This window comes from Zonotrichia leucophrys, chromosome 1A (assembly GCF_028769735.1).
Source record: "Zonotrichia leucophrys gambelii isolate GWCS_2022_RI chromosome 1A, RI_Zleu_2.0, whole genome shotgun sequence".
NCBI classification, from domain to species: Eukaryota; Metazoa; Chordata; class Aves; order Passeriformes; family Passerellidae; genus Zonotrichia; species Zonotrichia leucophrys.
Genome location: NC_088170.1, coordinates 53,872,259 through 53,894,434, shown reverse-complemented (window position 1 = coordinate 53,894,434; position 22,176 = coordinate 53,872,259).

Here is a 22,176-nt window from a genome sequence, read left to right as displayed (position 1 = left end):
CTCCTACAAAATATTTTCTACAAATATTTCCCCCCACAGTCTTTTGCCTTTAGCTCATACTTCCTTCGACAGCCTCAAAAATAGATGAAAAAAGTTTCCACACAGCAAGCTCTGAAATGCCACCCACCTCCCCCTCAACAAGCAGCCAGACCAGTCTCTGTTGGACTTGGGGGTACAGTATAGGTTTTATTGCCTCCAAAGATAGAGGCAATTCTGATAGATGCTCTTCTTGATCTTTTTGGCCCCACTGCCCTATCTCCAGCTCTCAGTGAGATGTTGCAGCACACTAATTTCTTCAATTCAGTCAGAATTTTGGTTATATTCCGCTCCAGGGGGTCTCTTCCATACCATGTATCCAATTTAAATGATGGCGGAGGAGAGAAGGATTCCCTGTGCTTTTCTGCCTCCACTTCTCTATTCGCTGTGTGGCAGCTAAAGTTGCCTCTAAGTTGCAGACCAAAAATCAACAGTCTGAAGTTCACCTGGAAACAGCTGAAAACTGCTCAAATATGGGTTCAAGCATTGCCTATGTGCACAGCTCCTCTTGGGAAATCTGCATGAACCATTGGACAGAGCCACCAGGTGATCCCAGCATCAAGGGACACCTGGAGAATTTGGCATCCAAAGGAGGAAAAAGCATGTACAACACTGATAACCCAGTCTGAAGGGAACCAGCTTCTTGATGCAATTCCTGTGGCAAGGCATAGTATGCCATGTTAGGTCAGTCATGGGAGGAGCCCATGTTTAAACTACTTGTCAGGTGTAAATATGAGATAAATAGACACAAACCTCCCTGCCTTGCAGTTACTGGCCTCCCAGATGCAATTAGTCAGACAGGCAGGTAATTAGGTGGGGAGATAATGATTAATAGCAAAATCAGATCAGGGCACCCCAGGCATTCTGGGTAAGCATTATGAGGACAGGAGATTTTGTGTTTTACAAAGGGGTGCAGTAGAGGGATTTTCCTTTTCTTTTAAAGATTCAGGGACATGTCAGCATAGCTCTATGGCCTGTGAAATCCTACTACAGTAAGAGACAGTTAAATCCATGCCCTCTACTAAGAGAAATAAGACATCAGCTCATGGCTTCCATACATTATATTAATTTCTCCAGTTATTTCCTGAAGAGGGAAAAAAATAACGTGGTAGATTACACAATCCTGACATTTGTCCACTTGCTGCTGCTTTTTTTGGCTTCTCTTTAGCTAGTAAGACGTGAGCATTGGGAAGCAAATGGATTTCCCTGAGGACCCTGAATTAGTGCCCTGCCACAGCCAACAGCTTCAGCCACTTGGAAAAAGTGCAATGTTGTGTCCTCCAAAAGCTGTTCCCAGGGCTTCATAATATTTGGTGATTAGACCAGGGTTGTTTACTGTGGGGTGGCAGTTATGCTCAGTTCAGACTTGTTGCTTTATTATGCACTGGCTCAATGTTTGTACAACACTTTGCATATAGTGATAAAGCCAGTAAAACATAGGCCATGGTGTAGCTCTATTTAGTAAACGATGAAAGTCTGTTTTGCTCTTTCCAGAATGCTGAACATAAATGAATTTCAACTGCCTTGAAATTTTATAAGAAATAAAATTACTATGTGTTCATTGATTACTGTTAGATTGAGCTATTATCCGACCTCAAATCTGCCCAGTTATCTTATAATACTCCCCTTCAGCCTTTGTTCATGACCATCCCCAGCTGTTAGTCAGCACCTCTATTTTTTTTCTGAAAGACATCTACCCAAGGTGCCAGAGGCAAGTGCAGGAGACAGACACAGCTGCACAGGATTGTTTTACCATCAGTGCTCTATTTTTCAGTTGTAAAGTGTTTCCAAAGTTTGTTTTCCTTAGTGAAATGAAAACATCAAAAAGAGTTAATCTGTTGGTGTAACTTTTTGTTTAACTTTTACTTAAAATTTCAGTTTTAAGTCTTCAGTTGACTGGGTTCCTTCGGTTTAGTTTTGTTTTTCATTACTCTATAATCCTCTGTGGCTTGAGACAACAGGACTTGAGTTTCATTTATGTAGACAAGTTATACAAGGAACATTACCACAGTAACTAAAATCCTGATTTATAAGACAAAACATAGCTCCCTCCTCTATTCAAACAGGATTTACAGGTATTTTGCTAATCATACATCCACAGTTGCTTTGATTTTCAAATGAAGTGCTGCCTATATTAATTGTACTGTCACCTTGACTGATGCAAATTCAACTAGCTGTTTTATGCCATTTGAAGTGTTGGCTTTTCAATTTCAGATTTTCTCATGTTCCTATGCCCTGAGCCCAAATAGTGCCCTAGAAATGATTATATTACATTTAATATTTCCTGAAAACCACTCAGTGTGGCAGGGTCAGTATGACTGTCCCTTTGAGTTTCTTCTCTAACAGCCAGGTAGTACTCTTTCCCCAAGAAAGGATTTGGTCAATCAGAATATAATGATCTCCTTATGGGAAGTGTTTTAATTACCTTTTCCTGTTTTTTTTATGTCTAATGTATGGAATTCCATGTTACTATCCAACCATGCAAGAAAAAAGCCCCCTCCAAAACTCAAGGCAAGCCTGGTATGAAAGGTTGAATCCCTGCTCAGATTCAGATTTTCTGTCATGCAGGTCATTCCACATGGTCTCTGTCTTAGGTCTTGAGCTGCAAAACAGGGAGTAATACCCTCCTCCCTGGCAGACCTTTTTCAGGCTATGAAATGTTCAAGTACCCTTCCCTAGTGGAACTGTGGCAAGGGCAGGAGTGATATCATTTCCTGTGCAGGGAGCTGCAGATTTCCCTATCACAGCAGAAAAATTAGCCCACAGTGTCTTGATTAAGCTGTGTGCAGATCCAGGAGGTGTTGGACGGTCTGGGTGGTGTTTCTTGTTGAAGCAGTTGCCATCTCCTCCAGGGACTGGCTGGTGAGCAGACTGCTGTAGCAGTAGCAGCAATATGTCCTGAAGATTGAAACTCCCCTAGGGACATTAAAAAATACTCTTGTCTCAAAAGTACCAAATAAATTTTCAGATAAAGATTGCATTTTTTGCCTCATTTATGTGCAACCTGCCCTCGCTCCTATTTCTGACCCAGAAGGTCACAAAGACCCTGCCTTATTCACTGGAATGTAAAATTCTAAGGCCTTCTGGATGGAACTTTTACAAAAATTCCTTCTAGTTAGAGGTAGTTCACATTTAAGAAAATTTACTCTGTAAAGAAAACTACTCTGTAAAGTTTGAGGGAAAAAATACCTCAGTTGCAAATATATGCAGTTGAAACACAAGCAGAACGCAGCTGATGGCAAACACATGATATAATTCCAGTTACTTTGTGAGGCTGCTTCAGGTGAGAGCATGCAGGATAGCTAAGAGCAGGTAAAATGGGCTTGTGGCCTGTCCTTCAGCTCATAGAAAATTGCATTTTCTATATCTTTGGGAGAACAAGAGACTGTGTCACCCATAATCTCCCTTACCACTATAAGAACACCTGTTGCATCTTGACTGATGGTTCAAATGTAAGCATGAACTTCATCAGGTCCAGACTTATCTCAGGCAGGATGATGAGCACAAGCTCAGCAGCAGTGAAGGGAGAGCCAGGCACCCCCAGAGCTGCAGGGTACAGGGTCAGGGTGCTGTGTCCCTCCAGCCTGGGTCACTGCCCACCTGCCCTGGCGCCATGCAGCAGTGAAAGCCTGATTCCTGGAACACGAGTCCTGGGCACGCTGTCACGTGGAGAGAGGGCTCTTCTGCTCTTTGTGCGGAGTGCTCATCTGTAGTCTGATTGCCGGTGGCCAGTGCAGTCAAAGTTTCTTTCTGGTATCAGAATAGTAACACAGGTTGATGAAACTGGGGTGAACATTTTCTGTGGATCAGCTACACTGCCTTTGAAAATAGAGGCTGGACCTGTCTTCAAAACTTGTGGAAAGGAGAACAACTTTTAAGAGTAAAGCTTTTTAAAAGGGACTCAGACTGGCTTTTATTTTATTTTATTTTATTTTATTTTATTTTATTTTATTTTATTTTATTTTATTTTATTTTTTTTCTGATTGAGCATTTGCAATCCCTGCTTGGTCTTCCTATAGCTGAAACAAAATAGAAACAGCAATACAGAGCCTAATAAATTCAATTGAAGGTATGCTTTGGTTTCATCAGCTATGGAAAATAACTGTAAAAAAAAAGACCGAGGTGACTATCAAGGTTAAGAGTATCATAATATAATGCAAATAGTTTTTGTTTGCTTGTTCATTGGTCGTTAACTAACACATCTTTAATCCTCTGTGTGCTGATAATTTTGACTATGGTCACGTGAATTCACTAACAACACTGGCCTTAGTTAGAGAACCTTCTGATGTCCAGCAAAGTGGCATTTCCAAGAACAGATGAGTGTCTCTGCTAATTTACTGTCAGCCTACCTGGAAGAGGCCAGCCACAGATTAAACACACACTGAGGACTAATCAATAAAGAGCCATATCTTTGATCTATTTGGTGCTGTTTCTGACTACAAAAAGTAATGCTCCTAATGAAACATGGCTCTCTTGCTTTCTCAGTGTAAAATATTGTATTTCAAATGGTTGCTTATTTAAACCCTTATGAAAAAGTAACAAGAAGTGGTTTTTGTTTGCTTGTTTCAAACAGTGCAATAGCAGCTGGCTCATGCTGGTGTTAACTGGTCTAAGGTTCTGTTTAGAGGTTTTTACATGTGACCCAGAAGTCATGTTTTGATCTTTGTCAATAGCAAATGGGAGGATTTCCTAAAGATACAATTTACATCTATTTTGTAATGTTAAATAGGTCAAGTGTAGTGCCCCAATGTCACAAGATACAATTGCTGAATTCTCCAGGGATGAATCCTGGCTTAGCTGATGCAAGAGCTGGGACCAGCACTGGGCATCTGTGTGCTGTCAGTCTGCTTTGACCTTGCCTCACAGATGTGTATTTTATTTTCTTGCAGTGCAATCTAACCTGTCTGCTCACTAGCACTGAGCACCTGCTGCTCTTAGCTGTCTAAATGATTTTTAAAAATCACAAGGGACTACCCCCACTGAACCATCACTCCAAGTGCTGCCTCCCTGGCAAGTATCTCACTTGCCTCTTCATAGTCCTTTGCAAATAGTTGAAATAAATGAATACTTCACTGGCTTTAAGCTATTTGCTGTAAAGGATGTTAAGATGTCCTATTGTTTCCCAGACAATGTCCACCACAGCAAGCTGAAATGACACTGAATTCAAGTGTGGGTGTGGAAATTCACTCTTCCTTGCCAGGTATAGTTTTATTTTGTGTTGACAGACTTTATAGATTTGCTAATCCCTTCCTTCTGGTGTTCCTATTGTCTGGGATTGGCCCAACTGTTTTCCAATAAAAACAAAAACTATAAGGCTGCTGTCAATGCCTTTCTATACTTCTCTCTGCTTTCCCCTCCTGTCCAGCACATGCTGTAGATGTGAAGAGATGTGAAGAGTTTCTACAGATGGTTTATGGAAGTTATGGCTGTACCAATCTTTCTTATACCCTCCAGATCTATTTTCTGTCTCACCTAGATCATAGCCCTGGCTGGAGAATACCAGAACTCCTTGCTGGCTTGTGTGTCCACCAAAGAAAAGTCAGCCATGTGTAGGGGCAGGAGGAAAAAAGGGACAGACAGAAGCTAATTCCCTCTTTAACTCCTGCCAATATATTTTTCCCAGTGACTCTTACCTGGTGCTGGAGGAGTTCTCATGAAACATAGAGAAGGTATTTTCCCCTCTAGTCTCTCTCAGAGTGTAGATAGCCATGCTTTAGCAAGAAGGATATGGAGCAGTTTTGGTCTCTCAAGTGTGCTTGCTGGCACACCCTGACTCACCCTTAGTGAGTCATGGAAGGAACACAAGCCAAATTGATGGGGCTTCAGGGACTGCTCTGGGGAGCACAGGGATGCAGAAGCAAGATCCTCAGGTTGATCAATCAGCTGGAAGAGAAGCTGACTTCTCAGCAGCTGAGATGCTAATTAAAATGCTCATTTGACTTATAGAACTCAGCTCAGGCTATGATCTACATACCGCTATGAGGTTTTAATTGGAACCTCACTTTGCAAGCTGGGACTGAGTCGTGTGGAGCCCAGGCAGTTCTTCCAGCCTTCCTTAGAGGAGGCCACCATTCTAGAACTGCTCATCAATTCACAAAATATTGAACACTAGACATTCATCTTTTAGTGCATGTATTCTTTTTGCCTCTTTATGAGTTGTTATATTTTTATCCTACTCATCATCAGTTCTTTTCTTATGAAGGAAAATTAAATAAATTAAAGGGAGGGACAGAAGAATGGGAAAGTGGCAGCAGTTAGCAGAGCAGAGTGATTAATAAACACTAAATTATTTATGGCAAAACTGCAAAATGGTGAGTGAGGTAGCAACAAGATTTTTGGTACACAAAAACACGGTGACTGTGCTTTACAGTGTAACAAGGCATTATTGTGCTATTACAGAACTTGGGCAACTGTTTGGTCCCCAGACCAAAACACTCCTGGGCATCCACAGGAGCAGCTTCTGGGCACAGGTCCATGGGAACTTTGTGTTCTGATTTGAATGTCATAACTGATTTTAGGTTTTTCTGGGGTCATCTGGTACTCATGAGTAAGCCTTACAAAACTTAGTCACTGCAAATCTGTCAAAATAGAGTTGATCTCAGGCTTGCACCAGCAGGGACAAATCTTACACCAATCCCTTTCTAATTAGTAAATGTACCCTTTAGTACCCTTTAAATTTTCCTCTCGTATTTCTATTGACAAAATTTATTTCATTTCATAATCATCAATGCTGGCAAATCAGGTCCCCAAAACCACTAGGAACTTACAGATGCTCTTATGTTAAAAAGAAAAAAGATGGGAAATTCTATTCTTCTGAATTAATCTGAGTAATAAGAAATCAAAGGAGTATCCTACCATTAAAAAAATATGCAATATCTTTTACTGGATCTCTGGTGGTCAACAAATAAAGATAAAACTGACATATTTATTTGTACAAAGCTGATCATACTCTTTCATATGCTTACAAAGTTAGATGTAATAAAAGGGGCCCAGGTTGTTATGTATTTGTATTGAAAAAAGAGTTTTACATTTAAATCAGGAAGAAAACCTGCAAGACACAGAGAAGAGTTCAGTAAGGTAACAAGTGTGTCCTTCTACTGGAACATTTCTAAGGAATGACAGCAAACACCTTGGGCCCCAGGTATCTACAGTGCTGAAAAGATCAAATTGAGCATCAAATGTACTGTAACACTATCCCTTTCCTGTGAATTTAACTGGTATTTTTGCAGTTATGAAAACTCCTGATATCCATTCTTATTTTGTAAATAATACGTATTCTCAAAATGAATAATTTTCATTTTTGGTTTGTGTCAGTCACAACTCTGAGTTCTACTTATCCCCCAGTTGATCCAACAGGTGCTCGAAGACTGGAGACATTTTAATTCTGACAAGTTTAAATGTTGTCTGTATTTAAATAATTTTCCTAGCAAATATTTGCTGGGAAAAGAACCATCATCAAAAGCAGAACAATAATCTGCTTGCCCTTTATGATGTGGACCATACATTTAGCTCCTTGTATTTGAAAGAATGGCATCACAGTAAACAATAATTTATATAAGTTATTGCTTGATGTATGTTATTGGTTACAGAAGCAAAAAAGAAAGAAGAATATGTAAGGAAAGCTGTTAATACCTTTTATTCACTGTTTTCCAGTTTCATTGTTTTGATGTTATAGCTCTTTTCCTTTGGTTGTTGACCTTATAAATACCTGATACAAATACTTATTCTTTATGGTAGATACTATCTTACAGACTGTCACATGCTTTTATAAGCCAGCACTTCAGACCAAATAGAAGAATCTCTGAGCTTTTAAAATAATTATTTAAAAAGACTAGGCAGACCTTCCATAGCTACATTGAGATGTTTTTTTCCAGTCAGACAATACTCCTTGTTCTTAATATGTTCTATTATTTGTCTATGAACAATCATTCAACCATAGAAGGAAAGAGACCAAAAGGTCACCTCAAATTTGCCTTCATCTCTGACTCAAGTACTGAGGGAATCAGAACAAAAGTGTGTACGAGACCACTCTCCTGCTGAATGAACTCTTATCCTGGGTACCAATTATTTCTCTTGGGTAGAAAATAAACCCTCAAAAGGTTATATTGAAATCATGTTGTCCTGTTAGGATCTGCAACAAAGTCAATGCTCTTTCACTCAAAGATATGTCATAGCTGTCAAGGGCTCTAAGGTGTCAGTATTGATTCCTGCATGAAGTTCTGGTTCTACTGAGATCAAGAGAAAAAACCCTATTGGTCTCAATGAGACCAATATTCCATTGCTTATCTTTCCTTATTAATAACAAGAGTAAATTTCAGACAGTCTCATTAAAATAACCTGATATTATATTACATAGAAGGGTTCTTTTACCACTCATAATAAATAATGGGAATACAAGAGCAACAGAAAAGGCAGAAGTAATATGAATGTGAACAGGGATAGGAGCTGAGATTGCAAATATTAAGAGGTTATTAGTCCTTTTCACCCTTAGAGATATTAATGATCCCTGGCTTTAGTTCTCAAAGAACCCATTTTCTATCCTTGCATTCTTTTCCAGAATTAAGTTCAAATTTCCATGGGAAATATAAAAGGGATCAAGACTTATCTATATAACAAGTTATAAGGCCTTCATTCACCAATAACAGTTTCCTCTTTTGCTCTCAGATATTCACACAACATCTGAATGCCTTGAAAATGTTAATGAATTTATGCTATAACCTCCTGGAGAATTTGAGGAGAAATATTATCTCTATTTTACAGCTGGAGAATGGAGACAGAGGGACTTTGTGATGTGCCTGACATCTCTCACTGGATTTTTCAAACTCTCTATTTAAACCACAACACTTTCTTAGCTTCTGATTATCTTTGCTTTGGGGATTCTAGCTTATTTAAATTCTGTTCTTGAACACTTTTCTCTAGGCCAAGTCCATGCAAAACTGACTCTTAACCTCAACAAATATCTGGAAAACCTCTTGTCCAGAAGAAAGTCAGAGTTTTTCCTGGCTGCTGTAACTTGTGAGGCAACAAAAAGAGAGCCAAAACCAGACTCTGAAGGATCTCAAAACTTCTTTGAAAACATAATAATAAATGTATACAGACTCAGATGTAACAGATTTCCTCAACTCAATTTTGCCTGCAGTAGAGTTTCTAGTAGTTCTTCAAACTGGAGTTATTTTGTTTGCACCATTGAAGTTATTGGTATTTTGCCACCCTTTCTTTTTTTTTTTTTTTTGAAGCTCTCTCCTTAATTAACTATGAGGGCATTTTGGACTACTTTTATGTATAGTTTTCATTTTATGAGGACTGGATTGCATTGTCATGATGCCTTTCCCTTCGCAATAAAAGTCTACACGCCTCATAAATCTGTCTGGATTTAAAACTTAAGGATGATGCAGGTGGATGTTTTGTCTGCATTCTGCTTTGTAAGGAGGACAAGAACAGCCAGGTTTGCTGTGCTGCTGCAAGGAGTAAGCTCCATTATGTGGTACCCCAGGCTGCTGTGGTAAGACTGCTCCCAGCTCTTTTCCCAAGGGTTATCTAAGTGTGCTGTACTTACATACACTTACACATAACTATCATTTAGTACCTGTTTTATTTCTTTTCTAATTAACTGTATCAAGCTAAGTTGTTGTGGTTTTTTTGTTTGTTTTTTTTTTTTTAACTAGAAATTTAATCTTTCCCTTGGATCTACTTTGCACAAACCTAGAATTCAGTTATGCCTTATGTAGGTGTTTATACAAAGGTAGTTTATTCTTTATGACAGAACACACTTAGGTGTTTTGACACCTCTATTATACAGAAAGCTGCATCCTAAAAGAACCAGCACACCTTCTCCCTGAGTACATTGAAAGCCAGGATGTTCATCAAGTGTTCCCCAGGCCTGACAAGGTGACAGAGGAAGTAAAATGAAGCAAGAGGAATGAACTTATCATAAAGTTTCTTCATTCAGGAAGGATCAATACACACTGCTGTGGACTCCTTCCCACCACTCTTGTCTTGGAGAGCTATTGAGTGGAAACTGGATTCTGCCTTAGGGAAGAGGACTGAAGAAAAAACCATGGGGCAGAAGTCTTCTTCCCATAAAGTTGCTGCTGTAAAAAATATCTGGCTTTGATTTTCTTTTTACTTATACCCATTTCACATTATGGAATTATTATTGACATTGAATCTGTTACTGATTTCCACAGGAATAAGGAAAGTTTGATTATATTTTAACATGAAACAGTCTATCAGTGATAAGACTGAAGGACAGAGTGAACTCATTCTGTGGTTTTCCTTGTTGATTCAATATAAAGAATCTTGGACATCTCGAAACTGGAAAATTCTGGACATCACCAGTGTTGACTGGTGCAATGCAATGTCTGCCTTTCAGCAACCTGGACTGTCTTCAAACTGCCCTGCTTTGAGAAGGTGTTTGGATCAAAAGGTTTCCAGGTACAATTCTAAACTGAATTGTTTGAGTTTCTGTCCCTGCTCACTGTAAAGTTATAACTATGCAGAGCCATGTCTGTGACATTCCACATGCCCAAGTTTCCCAGTGCTTCCAATTCGAGAGCTGAGTGCAGCATCAGTTTCCAGGTCAGGCTCTGCACTAGACTTGCTCTCCACCTGAGTTAGTGCACCCTGAACAACACGGTACCAACGCTGTCACCTTCATTTGCTTCCAGCAGCAGCTCTCACTCTAACACCAAATCCTTGAAGTCTAATACAAACCATAACCATGGAGTCAGAAATTCCTGAAGGTACCCACAAGGATCAAAATCCAACTCCTGTTAATAAATTAATAAACCAAAGCTCACCTGTAGTAACTAAGTCTGGAGGCCATTGGTTCACTGCACCTTGTTTTCTTATGGACTCCTTGTTCTGGGAAGGGACATGAGGTCTGCCCATCCTTCATGAAGCCAAGTAAAGCTCTGGACAGATTATTAGTTCAGACAGGTTATCGTTTGAAAACCATAACACTAATAGCAGACCCAAGACAGCTGAAGAAGCAGCGCAGCTGTTTTCATGGTGCTGAATCAGCCAATGCCCACAGTGCAGTTAATCTGCCCAAGGAGGTGCCTGTACATCACAAAGAAGTGGAGGTTTCATGTGCATGCTGTTCACTGACATTTGCAAGATTTGCAACTCCACTCGCAGTCACTGAATGAAAATGAAGCAATTTGGTTTAATAATGCAGATGTCAAAATATTAAACATTCAGGACAATTATATTGGGAAACTGTCATCATCAATTTTATTTATTTTTCTAATTTTGGAATTGTTTGAATGGTATATTTCCCATTGTGGTGAAAGATGATAAACAGAGGAACTGAGCTGAAGCTAAATCACTCATAAATCCATCTTTCAGTAAGGTGACATGTCATTAATTCAGGCACTGGAACAAGTAAGATCATTAAATATTATGACACACTTCATCCAATTCCTCCACAAAATAATTTTCTTAATGTTGTTTTTGTAAAGGAAATTAGTACCAGTCAATTAAACATGGACATGCACAATTCTAATTATGTCTTTTGCCAATATCATAAAAACAGTATGTTTGGTGCCTTAGCTAGTGTGTATCCAAAATGTGTCAGAAATATTTGGACTCACTTTTATAAGAATAACCCATTTTCCAACATAAGAATAACCCATGGCCTATTTCTGTCATTTATGACTCAGGGGGCTTATTGCCCTAGAAGAGATCAAGAAGCCTGGGTAATACAGGGTGAAAGGTGGGCAGGTGAGCCAGAGGAAGGAAATGACACCACTCCACTGAGGGCTGGACCTGGCTGCAAACACTTCACGTTCTCCTGCAAGGCTGTGAGATCATCATGATGAGACTGCTTGGGAATTGACACTGATCTGAAATTATTTTGATCTGATGCTAATGAAGATATGCAGAGCAATTCAAGCTATCATTGCTTTAATCACATATAGAATCCTGTCAGGTTCTTGAGCTTGGTGGAGAGTAGAATTAGGGAGCAAATAATTGAGAATGTAAGAGGAAAGAGATAATGCTACAGAATTCTTTACATAAAATGTAGTGTCCTTTTCCAGAAATAATGTTAGAGTCATATTTCTATGATTAGTATTTAAGATGTTGATAAGTTCTAATAATGTTATTACTCAACCTGAAGAGAAGACCTGTTTTTCTTTGACCTGTAGATAGCTCAGATATTTCTAATGAGTATTGTGCTTTGTTACATTATTAATACTTGAGAAGTGTGTGAACATATCTATTTATTCATTTATCTACTTGGTCAGCTTATTAACTGCTCTACATAATTTCTCCCTTACTGCTTGAGAAATCATGGGAGCTGTCCTAAATCAAATAAAATTTTTAACGGAGCAATTTTTCATGTGCTTTAGTGAGGATTTATGGGATCCATCTAGGTGAAAATGAACTCTTTCTGTAACTGTTGAAGTCTCATGCCAGAGTTTTGGCATACTTGAAAACGAACTTTTTCTGTAACTATTGAAGTCCCAGGCCAGAGTTCTGGCATACTTACACTGCCTAGGATAACACCCAGAAGCCTTTCATGGGATAGCACAGGCCAAAGACCATTCCCTTCATGGGTGAGGCAGTGCAGTTTAGGGTGCTAAGGGTTCCTGGCTGTGCACCATGCCCTGGGCTGCCCTGTTTCCCCCCGGCCTGGTGACCAGGAGCTCCCAGAGCATGCCAGGCAGGGCACTGACTCACAGCCACGCTGCTGAGGCACAAGGTCAGATTGGAAGCTGCAAAGGTAGAACAGTAAGGTTCAGCCGCACTTGAAGGTGAGTCAGGCAGGAGATATTTGCAATAAAAAAGAGCAAATGGACTTGATTATGATCAATCTTAGATGTTTCTGAATCATTTGGCCACTCTCCTTCACCCGCTCAATACTGGATTGGAATACTTATGATGGCCATGGGATGGGATTGCATGAGCAAACAAACCTTGTTCCAGGCACAATGGTACAACCTCTTTCTATGGACAACTCCCAGAAACTAAAAAGAGAGCTAGGAAAAGTCCTTATCTCCTGAAAATGTTTTTAACCTCAGGATCAGGTACTCTGATCCTGATCTCTGCTATTGTAAAATCACTGAATGGTTTGGGTTGGAAGGGACCTTAGAAATCATCTAGTTCCAGCTCCCCTTCCATGAGCAATAACATGCTACACTAGCTCAGGTGCTCAGAGCCCCATCCAGCCTGGCTCTTAATACCTCCAGGGGTGGGGAGTCCACACTGTCTCAGGACAAACCAGTCCAGTGTCTCACCACTCTTACAGTAGAGAATTTCTTCCTAATATTGGATGTAAACCTACCTTCCTTCATTTTGAGGCCATTTCTCCTTGTCCTATCACTACATGACCCTCCTAGATCCCACAAGTCCCTCCCCAATTTCCCAGCAAGCTCCCTTTAGGTCTGGAAGGAGGTACTTCTATGACAAATTGACCCTTGGAAGAGGGTTTACCTGCACTTTATTCAAGCCTTTGAAGCTGTCTCCCAAAGCATTCTCCTGGAGAAACTAACTGATGATGACTTGGAGAGGTGCAGGGTTTCTTTGGTGAAAAAATGGTGTGGCCAGCAGGACCAGGGCAATTATTGTCCCTTGGTACTCAGCACTGTTAAGGCCACACCTCAAACTCTGTGTTCAGTTCTGTCTCCTCCCTACAAGACATTAGGATGCTGAGTGTGTCCAGAGAAGGGCAACGGGGCTGATGCAGGGTCTGGAGCACAAATCCTATGAGGAGCAGCTGAGGGAGCTGGGGGTGCTCAGCCTGGAGGGAAGGAGGCTCTGGGGTGACCTTAGTGCAGCACCCACCCTCATCTCCACAGCCACCTGAAAGGAGGCTCTGCCAGATGGAGTTGAATTTTGCTCACACGTAAAATGTGATGGGATGAGAGAAAATGACCTCAAGTGGCACCAGTGGAGGTTTAGATCAGACATTAGCAAGAATTTCTCCACTGAAATAGTGACCAAGTGTTGCAACGGGGAAGTGTTGGAATCACATCTCTGGGGACATTGAAAAGACATGTAGATGTGGCACTTAGGGACAGTGTTTAGTGGTGGACTTGGTGCTGGGTTAATGGCTGGGACTCAGTGTTATTAGAGGTCCTTTCTGACCTAAACAATTCTCTGATAATTCTGGAATTTCCAGTGCAACAGCTCTCTGGCAGCTCCTTTTAGTTCCCAAGGGAAGAAGACATCTACAGCTTCCCAAGCCCAGATCTAATAGCAATGTTGTATTTTCTCCTCATTCTACTCAAAGAAGAATTTTAAGTTAAGGGCCCCTTTTTGTTACCACATGTAAGCCTAAAAAGAGTCCATAATAAACAATGTAAGTTTTTCATGTTACTAGAGAGTCTGCACCCAGTAAAAGAGAGAGAGAAGAAAAGAAGAAAGAAAAAAAAAGCAAATAGGACCTTGGTTCCACTCACTGCAAAACTTAACAAGAAAAATTGTCCTCACTTCACTCATATGAGAAAACGAAGTGCTCTGACACACACAATCACCCTCTCACAGCCTTCCTTTCTGCTTTCCTGATGCTGTTAGAGACTTCTGTCTGTAGTCAGTCACCCTTGCTGTAAATTTCTTTAAATTGTAATTGGGCAGTCTTCCAGATTCTGAGGGACCCCTTTGCCAGAGGAACTCCTGGGGACATAGGCCCTACATAGCCCCTATTTTTTGAAATTGAGGACTGAATTAGTAGAGAACTGACTACCAATATGACACATTGTTTGTAGCAGAAATCTTGTTTTACCAGCAACTGTTTTTAAGGAACCACATTATGAAACATGTATAGTTGTACGTTCATATTCCTGTATTTAATTTTCTGTCAAAAAAGGCTCCACATTTAAGAAGGTCACAGTCTGTGTTTGTGTGTGGGACACTGGGAATTTGAACCTTATCCTTTATTCACCTTCTTAAGGATCACAAACATAACTTGAACCAATTTCCCCAAATGAGCTTAATTTTTCACTCTCTCTGTCTATGTGTCTCTCAGTCACATGCAGAAGCCCCACAGCAGGCTGAAGGGATGGGTCAAGGCCTGTTTTGTTGACAAACAGAGCTGGCCTCAGTCACTCCTCTTCTGCTGGCAGCACACCAGGCAGCCAGGCAGCCTGCCCGAGTCCTTTGGCTTATGAGCAGGTGAAGGGAGGAGAAGTGGCAGGGCTGAGATTAAGGGATGGGACCTACTTGTTTGAACAGCAGTGGAGATGCCTGGTGGTATTTCCAGGTATCCTTTGGACAGTAGAGGAGTTTGTATCTAAAGTGTGTTTCTTTTTGTGTGTTTCCACTCCCTAAGCTGCAGCCCACTCCCTCTCCTCCCCATTTCAGTGTGTTAGCCCAAAGTTGCATCAGGCAAATTCAGCCACCTGCTTCAGTGGGCTGACCAGAGCAGGACAGGGAGGTTTGCACCCATGGACAGGGCTAGCCTTCACCCACTGTGCCCCATGCCCTCAAATGGCTGGAAAACTGCTGGCTTTGAGCTTTTCCTCCCCTCTTGGTGGGGTATCACAGTCACTGGGTAATGTCTGATCTCTGTGGTATCATAACCTTCTCTCTTGTGCTAAGTTTTGGCCTCTGGGTTGATAAATAATGTCTGGTTTTGAAGTTTTTATTACAGCAAAGTTGCATCAGCTCACCTCTCCTGGCTTCTTGCACTATGCTAGGGAAAAGTTCAGCAAGAGCTGGCACTATCTCTCCAGCCTAGGTTTGAACCTTATTTTAAATACAAATATCTCTCCTTTTCAGCATAGTCAGGAAAGATAGGGTCATCTTTATACCTGATATCTCAAGCAAAGCAGTGGGTAAATATCAAAGATGTTAAGGCAAGGCAAACATGGCCCTTTTATGTTTGTGGGCAGTACTAATGACACAGGGTGAAATTTATCCTCTTATCAAAGGTCAACACAAACCTAGGCACTACTTCAAAGGTGCATTGATCCTATAACTGGCTCCTGGCACTGAGCTGGATTTCACCAAACTCTAAAACATATGAGAGCTGATATATTTTATATATCTGTGTAAAAAAATAATAGAGTCTGTTCAGATACAGACATACTTAGCAATCCACAGGAGCTATCTTGATTTTGTTAGGACAATGTATATTTATTTTTTCTTGTTTTCAAATATTTTGCACTATATTTGCAAGTCAGCTGTCCCCTCCTCCCACTTAATTAGTTAAAACATCTTATTTGCAAGTACATATTATTACTTTTATATATATTCTTTGCAAATACATAATATTTACTCCAGCTTTTGTTTTTACCAAGAACAAGCTGACAGTCCAGTGGCCGAGTGTTTAGTACTGCAGGTCTGTTTGGTTTGAAGAGGAAAGCAAGAGTTAAAGATATTCTTTCAGGTCTTAGTGAATAATAATAAGAACAATCCAATGTTTCCTACCATGTTCAGCCATTGCTCCAAAATACCAAAATATCTTGTAGACGGGGAAAATGTGAAAGTCAAGGGAGAGGGCAGTAAAGTCAATGTAAGAGCAGGTAAAAAATGGGTGCCTTTTTGTTAGTGGTCATACACACAAATGTGTTGCTGCAGAGGAGGCATGGAATTTTTGTGTATGTTGCAATTATGGTCATGCTGGGTGTGAGCATATTAACTGTAAATACTTTAAGAGAAGATACGGCATCTACACTTGGAGGTTTTTTTTCTTTCTTTTGTGTTTCCTTTCTGTGGTTGTATTTGAACAGGGTGTGCCAATATTTGCACTCTGAGAACAGCATCAGAATGCCTGGTATTCACATCTATGAGCAAAAATAATGACAACATTTCATCTTATTCACAGTAGCTTCATGTACATTGTCACTGGTCCCTGTGTGCTCTAATTATAGACTGCCTTAACATTGCAAATACAAGACATAATGACTTGACAAAAGTTGTTTTGGTATCTCTTTTTTACTTGCTGGGTTAATGGACAAGATGTTTTAAATACAGATCCATGCTTGAAGTTGTCTTTTTCCTGGGATGTGACTGTGGCAGTTAATATGATAACAGTAGTATCAGATGAGATGGATTAGGAAGTACTTTGCTCAGGACAGGTGAACCTACCTGGTAGTGTGCTCTTCCTTTAGTTCTGAGAAAATCAGACTATTTTTTTTTTTTTGTTTCACAGGAGTAAGACATAAAGAGTGTTTTCATAGCTGAGCTGTATTTTTTTAACCTGAGTTGCTCTAAATATATAACCAAGGGCAGCTAAATCCCATGTGCTGCGGTTCACTGTACAAGTTATAATTTATTAAACTGTTATATTCATGAGATTATGTCAGAATTCCCTTGTTCTGTCATGTACATGATTGCTTTGGGGGCTCCAGGAGGTCAAACTCTGGCAGTGTCGAGCATAATTATTTTCTGAATATATTCACACCCCCTGCAAAAGCCAATGTTTGTTTGGTTTTGCCTTATTTAAGAGTGTATTCATTAGTTTACAGCCTTTGATGAGGCTTTCTAAGCTTCAACTGAATGACTAAAATCTGTAAGAAACAGATTCTCTGAGGATGGTATTATGACATAAAACACATGGAATAAAAATTTTGTATTTCCATAAAAAATTCAAGACATAATGTTTATTTTTGCACATTGATGCAGCTATCTGTTTGTGTTGGGGCCCATGGTGGTAAACACACAGTAATGCACATTCCTGGTTTTTCTAATGCACATTATGTGCATTACTAATGCACATCACTAGTTTTTCTAAATTAGTGATTTTATACATATAAAATAAACTAATAATACCCCACTTTATAATCAATTTGAAGCTCAAAAAATGTGACAGCTACTGATGTTCTCCACCAGTACAGTGGAATGGTTTGTCCCCATATAGTGAGTACTACTTGGGTGGCAGGTTTACATAGTGAAAATATTAATAGCATATATTAATAGCAAATATTAATAGCATCACTGAAGAGTTAGTAATACAAAGAGTGGGACAGGTGGAAACACAATGTCTATAAGTGGAAGACCAGGGCTCACAGCCAAACAGAGTTGAGTTGTGGTAAACTTATATGTTGCCACTCATCCATTGAATCCACATAACTGACCTTGTGTTTGTTTCAGCTTTGGGGAAAATCATTTAGTGTCAAGCTCTTTGACTGATATCTTGTTCACCAATTGTAGAAATACCATTTCACTCTGGTATCACAGTGAGCTTGTGCTAATAACTGCAGAATCACAGAATTGTTAGGATTGGAGAGGACCTCTGCAGGTCACCCAGTCCAACCCTCTGCCAAGGCAGGGTCACCTGGAGCAGGTCACAGGGAACACATCCAGGTGGGTTTGGAATGGCTGCAGAGAGTCATTAAGAGGTCACCCTGGTCAGCCTTTTCCAGTGCTCTGCCACCCTCAATATAAAGAAGTTATTCCTTGTGATGAGGCAAAACTTCTTGTGTTTTAGTTTATGACCATTGTTCCTTGTCCTGTGACTGGGCAGCACTGAAAAGAATCTGGCACCACTGTCTTGGTGCCTGCCTTTGAGATATTATATGCATTAAAGAGATTCCTTCTCAGTATTCTATAGACTAAGCAAGCCCAGCTCCTGCAACCTCTCCTCATAAGAGAGATACTCCAGACTTCTCCATGATCTTTATGGCCTTTGCTGAAACTCTCCAGTAACTCCTTGTCCTGTACTCAGGAGCTGAGAAGGGGACAGCCTCCAGCTGTGGCCTCACCAGGGCTGAGTACAGGGGGGATCTCCTTCCTCAGCCTGCTGGCCACACTCTTCCCAATGTGCCCCAGGATGTCACTGGCCCTCCTGTGACAAGGGCACGTTGCTGGCTCACAGAGGGTTTGTCATCCACCAAGGTGCCAGGTCCTTCTCAGCATAGCTGCTCCCCAGCAGATCAGCCCCAGCTGCTGCTTGGGGTTATCCCTCCCCAGGTGCACTTGTCCCTGTTGAACCTCATTTTGTCTTTGGGATTATCCCTCCCCAGGTGCACTTGTCCTTGTTGAATCTCATTTTGTCTTTGGGATTATCCCTCCCCAGGTGCACTTGTCCTTGTTGAACCTCATTTTGTCCCTGCCCAGCTCTCCAGCCTACCAAGGTCCCACTGGATGGCAGCATAGCATTCAGGTGGATCAGCCACTCTCCCCAGCCTCACATCATCATCAAGCCTGCTGAGGGCTCTTTCCATCCCTTCATCCAGGTCATTGCCAAACAAGGTGAGTAAAACTGGACCCAGTATTGATCCCTGGGAATTGCCACAGGCTGCAGCCTCCAACTGGATTCTGTTCCACTGATCTCAGTCCCCTGAGCTCTGTCATTCAGGCAGTTCTTGATGTACTTCACTGTGTATTCAGCTAACCCACACTTCCTAAGCTTGCCTGCAAAGATGTTGTGTGAGACAAAATCCTTGCTGAAGTCAAGGCAGACAACATCCACTGCTCTCCCCTCACTGACCCATCCTGCCAAGTCATCATGGAAGGCTCAGACTGGTCAAGCATGCTTCCTCCTTGCTGAATCCAAAATGCTAACTACTCCTGACAATCTTCTTTTCTTCTACATGCCTGGTGGTAAACTAAATAAATAACATCTTTGTGCTGAAAAATTTACTTGTTACTGTGGTAGCTTGATTCCGGCAGCTGGTGATATTTTCTTCCTGCACTGAGAGGAGAGCACAGCAGCTACTTTGAGGGAAGGCATCTTTTCAGCTCATGTTCCAGTGGGTACTACACAAAATGTTATTTGTGGAAAACCATCAAGCCCCCTGATTTATTTTGCCCAAAAAGTTGTATAAGTTCTCCTCAGTGTTCCCCTCATTGTTAATGCTTTTAAAAAATATGATTTCAAAAAAAAACCTATATTTATCAAAAGAATAATTCTGACAGCTAATGATCAGACAAAAATTCATCTACATTAAGTTCGTATACATATTGATAAGATAAAATAAAATAAAACAAATGTTAAAAAATGCATCACAATTTTCAGTAGAATAAATTTTAACACTATATGAAACACTGAAATGGTACTGGTCTATAAAGAAAAGTCTGTTATAAAAGTCATATAAACCACATACTTGTTTCTGGCTTCCATCTAACCACTGATATTCCCTTAAAAATCAAAAGGGAAAAAGTGAGTAACCCTTTCCCTATCAGTAAAGAAGAGTGATATCTGGGAAACACAAGTAAATGCCTATGAAAGATCAGAGGAATGAAGGAATGGAGGAGCTGGGCCACATGAGCATGAGAGAGTGAGAAGAGCAGGATCAGGTCCTCCTGGAGGTAGGAATGAGCAGAGAGGATGGAGAGCAGCACCCTGACTGGGTGGGACATGATTTCTGGGAGGGGCTGGTTTTTGTGAACCAGGCAAATCTTTCTCTAGTGAAACCCCATGTGAATATATGAGGTATGTTTGGCACGTCGTTGGAAATCTGACAAAACAGTTATATATTTGGAAAATAGCAATCCAGTTGGCTTAATAAAAATGTTTGGAATATATTGGCCTCCAGAACTGGGGTAAAAAGTATGATGAACAGACCTCCCTCCCTCCTCCAGCTTCCAACATCACATATAATACTTTTATTTACTTCAACAGAAGGATATTTCTTTTAAAAATTAAAAAGAAAGAAAAAAGAAAAAAAAGAAAAAGTATTTGGAGAGAGTTTTGGCCTGGTAGCTGTCTGCCTGCCCAGAAGGTACTGCTCACTTTTCTCTTCCTTTCCATAAGTAAAAATATTATTCTTCAGCTGGGGTTACCAGCAGCTAAATGTGAAATATTTTGCCCTTCTGCTCTCTCTGCTGATGCCCATTCAGGGAGTTCTGTTAGCTTTGCAACTTTCCCCAAAATGAAATGCAGGGGTCTGTGGCATGGGTAGTTGTAACTGTCATTAGTAATAGAAGAGAAAAATGAAGACAGCCACTAGAAGATCTCAATTTCATGGAACAGATATTTTCTGTTTTAATGAAAATAACCTTAATGAAAAATTGCTGGCTAGCTCACCACTTAAATCTTCTCTAAATATGTCAGATATGCCATTTTAGTTATTTACCTCTAGTAGAATCACTGAATCATTTTGACTGGAAAACACCTTTAAGACCATCATGTACAACCATAAAGCTAACACTGCCACAATTGGTTGGAAGCTAAGTCTCTGCAAAGTTTAGCTTTTATATTAAATTTTGTATTTTGATGTTAGAATGCCCCTTGACTCACTAGTATAATGATGCTTCAAGAGCAGCAAATTATCCTAATACATTAGTAAAGTTTTGTGACATTTGTCAGTTTATCTTTGGTTACATCAGGAAGGGAAATGATACTTGATTTCCTCTTCTGAGTAATTACTTTCTGCATTGCATCTCATGCTTCACTCATTAATCTCTGAGCTTCCTGAGATGACAGATCAAGAAGTTTCTATGTTTTGTTTGGAATTTAAATGTTCTAGATATTCAGATGTTGCATAGATACCTACTCACACATGTATGTATGGTGCTTGTGAGGCTGTACTTCCATATAATAGAACAGTAAATCTTCCCATAGAGATTCCAGTTGATTAGCTTCTTGTCAAATATTTGACTTGCTTCCATTTTTCAAAACATTATATCTATAATTGCTGGAGTTAGGGCTTTATAATAATTTATTTATAAACCTTGCTTTCATATAATCACAGTAACAGGTATTATTATAGCACTAATCAGAGATGCACCAGATATTTTTAGGAGAAAAAGCAATAGAAAATAGAAAAAAGAAAATAGAAATTTAAAAAAAAGTTTATGGGTTAGGCTTCAGTATGACATGGCCAGTTGATCATCAATATTGTCCATTTAATATCAATATTGGAGATGACCATTACAGTATTTGAAATAACTCTTCACTTTTCTTTGACTTCATATCATGCATAAATGTTCTCCAAAAGACATTTCTAAGGTAAGCATAAGAAATATTCCCCTGAAAATGTTAAATAACATGCCTCATATTTTGCTTTCTGTATCCTCTCTCTGTCTCTCTAATTTTTTACTGAGTTTACCAATTCAATTTTAATAGGGAAAATTTTCAGTCAAAACTCTAGTCAATTCCATCCACTGGAGGGTATTTTTAGAAAAAATGTTTTTAAGGGAAAAAGTCAGTACTTACATTACTGAGGAGAGAAAATAGGCTGAAATGGAGGTAGGAAAATAAGAAAACAATTATCAAGGAAGAAAGGCCATTGCATGAAAGGATAGTAG